The sequence below is a fragment of the Suncus etruscus genome, chromosome 10 (assembly GCF_024139225.1).
Source record: "Suncus etruscus isolate mSunEtr1 chromosome 10, mSunEtr1.pri.cur, whole genome shotgun sequence".
NCBI lineage: Eukaryota > Metazoa > Chordata > Mammalia > Eulipotyphla > Soricidae > Suncus > Suncus etruscus.
Genome location: NC_064857.1, coordinates 104980774 through 104987142, shown reverse-complemented (window position 1 = coordinate 104987142; position 6369 = coordinate 104980774). Strand labels below are relative to the sequence as shown.

Below are 6369 nucleotides of genomic sequence, written 5' to 3'. Positions count from 1 at the left end.
GGCCCGGGCCGGCAGAGAAAGGCCTCATCTTTCATCCACCTCACTATCTTCTACCACCATCCAGGACTTTATATTTAATGTTTTTCAACAGGGTAGTATTAATATTTTCACAGTATTAAATCTTCCAGTCCATTAACATAAGATATTTCCCAGGAATTTATACTTTCTTCGACCAATATCTTGCAATTTTCAGAGTAAATATATTTTCTGTCATTGCTTCAATTTATTCCAAAGTATGTATTTATGTCAAAGGAGAGCTTGAATTCAGTCCCCTACTACCACAGATTATGTAGTCGAGTTTCCCACACTGGAAAACTTTTAGAGATCAGCACATCCGGAGAGTAGTGGACAAGCCCTGCCCTGAGAAAACCATCTTTGTGTTCCTGGTATCTCCCCTGTCAGGTAAATATTTATTCTAAAATATTTTAGTGCTCTGATACTAATTGCTATAAGTAATTTCTGTAATATTATGTGTTCTTGTGTTTTTTTTACAGATTTTTTTTGCTGGGGTTACATCGATTGTGCCTGAGAAGGTTCCTGAGGTGGAGCTCAGAAGATCAAGTAGTGTTGGTAGTGTTGGTAATGTAGTGTTGTAATGCTATGTAGTACATCCTGAGCATCATACATGTTTCAAATAATTCTACCCCTGAGATAAAAACTCATCTCATATTTTTTTCTAAATGGGAAGATACTTAACATTCTTTTATCACAAAAGTTGGGAAAATTTTTTTTCCACTCAATAGTTGAGTGCTTTCCTTGTCGAATGTGTGAGGTCCTGGGTTCTATTTTTTGTACCTAAAAATGATGTTTTCTGATGCCTTTCCAAAGAAAGAAAGCAAAGAAATACAAAGTATTTAATATTAAAAAACTTTTAAACATTAATTATCTTATCTTTGTATCTTCACAGTATTTCTCACAAAAAGTATATATATTTAAAGCAAAGCAATTATAAGTGATTATTGCATTTAATATTCTTTAAAAACAATTATAATTAAATTTAAACATGTATTTACAGCACTATTGTCATTAAAATATGACTTTTTTCTCCTCTTACTATAAGTGTGCTTTAAACTACCAAGGCTAAAACTAGTTCTAAACTTTTAGATATATGTTAACAAAATATTTATTTTATTAAAATTATGATTCTCTTATGCTAAAATATATTATTTTATTAGTTTGTCTAATCTATCTTTCCTATTTTTTAAACAAATTTATGAAACTTCTCTTCATAGTCATTTACAAATTATTTCTAAAAGATTACATTTCATAAATTACAGGGTAGACATTTTGTGATATAATTGGGAAAAACAAAAATATTGAAGTTAATGAATAAATTTCTAATATGCCTGTTAAAAGGAGTAAAGTATACAATATAGACTTGAGGGTTAATAACAAAACCAAATATCTTTGTTATTCATTTGCATTCATAACCAAGTGTTGCCATGAGTAATTATTGAGAATATTTTGGGAGCACCTCTTTTTGAGTCTGATTGCATGCATCTTCATGACAGATTATGACCTTGGTTTTTATGTAGTGGCTGAATAACTTTAACATGACTTTAGGAAGAACATGGGTCTTCAATTGTTCCTGGAATAAATACAGATAAGTTCAGTTAATTAAAACCAAGACTAAATAAATTCTGTCTGAAATGATGATGATGATGATGATGATGAAGATAATGAGATAATGAAATACAAAGGCAAATATTTTAAGGCATATTTTGAGAAAGTGGCAAAGCTAATACTAAGGTTGAAAAAGTGTTTCTTTTCCCTCCTGCTAACAAGGTAGAATTTATTTCCCAGAAAATTTTGATCTAAATGTGATGATGTAAGTCGTTTTGAGTCAACAGGTTATATGAAAATTATAGGGTGATCATTATAACCTTCAGCGTTTGCACAACCCTGTCTTTTACCAGCCAGTTACAGAGAATCCAGATAACTGTTCGGGGTAAGGGGATTGGAATCACAGAAGCTTGGATTGATCATATGAAGGACATAATTTGGATACATGATTAAACTATGGCATGTCATGAATATAAAACTTTAACCATTCATTCATTGGATGAAGCACTGATTCCTGAAATTAGAAAACCTTTATAGAAGTTATTTTGTGTTAACAAGAAGATCCTACTCTGCACCTGAGTGCCAATTATTTATGACATTCTTCGAAAAAAGAGATCTCTTTTAAATCACACTTTTAATACTATTTTCTTTCTTGCCATGATATTGTTTAATTTGGGGGTGCCTCTCCAGTGGTGTTCAAGGATCCATGTTCCAGTCCTCATGATCTCAATCTGGTGGTGCACTTCTGAGAGTGTGGGCCTGCCACTGTGATAGTGTTGCTGGGGCATTTGTTTCTGGGGTTTACCAGGATCACATCCAGAGGGTTTAGGATTCATGTGATGCGAGGGGGCCTTGTTCATGCATGTGTTCCAACTTATTGAGCAATCTCTAGGGCCCGGAAAAATAAATTGAAAAATCATGATCTGCACTGTGACAACTGTGATTTAAGCTCAGTGTCTGTTCACATTGTTGCTGCAGGAAGGAGCAAGAATAAGTGATCAGCTAACTAAAGGTGTGGATAAAACAGAGAATCAGTGTCAAAGAGGTGAGAACTTAAAAGCCACTCAGGGTCACTACAACAATTAGGCAAATCAGAAGCAGCAAAAGAGCCAGGTGGCAGCAGGACCAACCTAATGCTGATCTATAGTCCATTTCAGTAAAATTCAGCCAACTGAGCTATCTTTGCATCTACTGTCACTGTAATTTTAAAATTAATTTTCTGAACCATTTTAATAATCTTTAAAGCTTTATCTACTTAAAAATAATTATTTTGGGGTCCTGAGTGGTGGTGCAGGTGGTAGGGTGTTTGCCTTGCACACACTAATCTATGACAGACCGTGGTATGAAACCCTGGCATCCCATAGAGTACCCCAAGCAAGGGATGATTTCTGAGTGCATAGCCAGGAGTGACCCCTGAGCATCACCGAGTGTGGCCCAAATATGTGTGTGTGTGTGTGTGTGTGTGTGTGTGTGTGTGTGTGTATGTGTGTATATATATTGGGGCCGGAGTGATAGCACAGCACTAGGGTGTTTGCCTTGCATTTGGCCAACTTCAGGATAGACTCAGGTTTGATCCCTGGCATCCCACATAGTCCCCAGCCTGCTAGAAGCTATTTCTGAACACTGAGCCAGGAGTAACCCCTGAGTGCTACCGAAATAAAAAGAAAATATTCTTATTCTATGAACTCTGTCATTCATAATATTATCTTTGAGATTTTTCTCTTATAAATTATAAAAGTTCCACTTATTTTCTCTCATAAATAAAATATGCATATATAAGACCATAACATACATATAAGATATATGTGTATATAGTCATATGCTCTCATACACATACATATATGTATATATGAACTTTATATATATGATAATAAATGTGAATTTTATTTTTGTTGTCTATTTTGGGGCTACACCCAGTAATGTACAGGGGCAATTCCTGGCTCTGCACTAAGAAATTACTCCTGATAGTACTTGGGGTCTATATTAAATTCCAGGGGTTGAACTTGTGTAGGTCATGTGCAAGGCAAGTACCCTACCCACTGTACTATCCCTCTGGCCCCAAATATAAATATATATATATATATAAACTTTAAAAATTTGTTTGTGTGCTTATAGAACCATTGGATTATTTTATAATACTATTTACAATATTATTTTACATGATTTTTATTCATATAATCAATATATTAATATAATTTTTTCTCACAGAACTTAATTTTATTTAAAATGTGTTCATTGCTGTCTTGTCATTATATACTCATACTCAGTAAGTGAATGAATCTCACTCTCTTTTATTCTTTTGTTTTTGGTCCATACCCATCAGTGCTCAAAGCTTACTCCTGGCTTTATTACTCTACTCTTTTATAAACAAAATGTCTCAATCTGGGGATCCTCAAAATAAAGAAGTATCAAGCCACATAATATAGCGTTTTCATGCGATGTTTCATAAGAAAGAAGTTGTATAAATAAAGCAAACTTTAAGTATGTTAACTTTTCTTCAAGCTCTTACACAGTTGTATTTCTGTGACTTGAGAACATAAATTTCAAAACAAAACGTAACTGCTCAATTATTTATCTTGAATGAATAAAGCAAACACTATTTTTAAAAATGAAGAAAACAATCAGCTAATTAACCAGTTCATTTTTTTAGTCAATAATAAGAATCATTCTTTAAATAGCTAAAGTGTTTTTTATATTTTGCTAAAAGCAAAAGGTAAATGAGTTAGGGATTAAAAGTCCTTCTTAAGATTTAAGATAGAAATTTCCAGAGACTTTGCTGAGCGACAATTTTGTCCACACTAAATACACAGCAGACAAAATAACCATGGAACTGAATGTCAAAAAGTCAGAACTGCTTATGTTTAGGTCAGTCCATTTGGTTTCCAGTTAAACAAGGTATAATATTTATTAGAGTGGTTAAAGATTTAGCAATCAGAGTCTGTTTCAGGTTTCTAGACAACAGAAAAGTTGGTACAAGGCATACTTAAATAAGTGATTTATTTTTAAATCACTTTGATTTGATTTAGAATGCATTTCAGACTTTCCTACTACTTGTCACTCATGTTGAACTTAGCCTATAATTCCTCGCTCCTCATTCACTGATAGTCTGTTGTGTAACAGGAAGAACATAGTCTGGAAGTAGCTATATCTTTTGAAATCTGTATGGAGGATCTTAAATTACTTCCATAAGTCTCAAGAATTCAGTTTCATTTTCCTCTCATTACTCAATTTTCTTTAACAAATTGTTATTAAGCATCTGAATATAAAGCCAGCGTTTATGTTTATTGTTTGCTAAAATGTATTTAAAGTTTATAAATAAATTATTAAAGTGATATGTGGGGTGTGTTGGCAGTGGGATAACATTGATTTGAAAAGCAAATTGGGAGAATAAATGCTAATGGAGAAGCTCAGAATATGACAAATTACTCACTTTGGGGACTATTTTATGGGATGCAAGATGAATGATCAAAATAAACCCAAACTAATAAAGACTATAAAGACAAGAAATGGATTAGGAAAGAGTATGGTAATTGTGAAACCCAAGTTGTCCAATAAGTCCCTTGCATTATTTACTCTCCACACACTTTTGAAGTGTCTTCAAAAATATTGGTTTCACAGTTCTCATATTTATCACATCTCCTCAACCATGAGACTCTGAACTATATTCCCTTCTAACCTTCCGGCTTTTATGTGCTTTGCTCTATTTCTTAACAGCCTAGAATAGAAGTTGTGTTGAAGATGACTCTCTTGTTACAAGAAAGTGACTCTGTGAAGAGGAATTCACTCTTCTCAGCCAAACCAAGAAGGCTATTAACTTATACCATAAAAAGGACAGCCAGAGAATGAAAAAAAAGTGACACAATTCTGCTCAGAAAGTTCTTGCAAGTGTAAAGAAAACTTTGGTTGTTGCTGGTGATGGCAATTTTTCAGAATCTTACCAAGGTTTAGAAAGGAAACAATCAGGCAGTGATGTCAATGTCTCCATGGGGTCTAAGCATCTTTTCTAGAGTATATTTTGGTATCTAAGACAAGCAAAAGATAGAAAAATGTATAGTCTAATTGATAAGGAGTGAATTAAAAATTCAATTTCTATGTATATCGATTATGCAATTATCAATTATGCAATAGTGTCAACACTTTATTCGAGACTTTTTATGAATAATATTTTGTATCTTATTATGTCACAAATGTCTTCCTGAACTGTCAATATATCCCTAATTCTTAAACCCTATAAATAGAGATAGACACAGATTAGTCTCACTCATCTATGGGATTTAAGAAAAATAAAAGACGTTATTGTAAAAATACCCAGAGACAATAGAGATGAGGGCTGGAAGAACTGGCTCACAATATTAAGCTAACCACAAAGAGTGGTGAGTGCAGTTAGGGAAATAACTACACTAACAACTATTCTGACAACAGTAATGAGTGAGAGAAATAGAATGCCTGTCTTGAGTATGGGCAGGAGGTGAGGAAGGAGAAAGATGGGTGGGGGCATTGGTGGTGGGAATATTTCACTGTTAAAGGGGGGTATTCTTTTTATGACTAAAACCCAACTACAAACGTGTTTGTAATCATAGTGCTTAAATAAAAATATTACTTAAAACAAACAAATAAATAAAAGTACTACCAAGCTTAATTTTTCATTCTTTGACTGTTCTACATTTCAGCATATTGACCTTAGAAAATTCAGCCTTAAGCAAGATAATTTGTCAGACAGATAAACAGACCTATACCAGTATATTTTATACACAGCAAATTTGGTATGCTGTTAAATATCTCATTGGATGTCATTAGTATGACTGG

At 33.4% G+C, this 6369-nt stretch overlaps 1 non-coding gene across 1 annotated transcript; it reads right to left on the bottom strand.

Annotated features, from left to right (window-relative positions):
* Positions 1–247: 247 nt before the first annotated feature.
* LOC126021318 (U1 spliceosomal RNA) lies at positions 248–410 on the bottom strand. Its single transcript, XR_007499871.1, has one exon. It is a non-coding gene; the product is annotated as a U1 spliceosomal RNA (small nuclear RNA).
* Between the last annotated feature and the right edge of the window lie 5959 nt (positions 411–6369).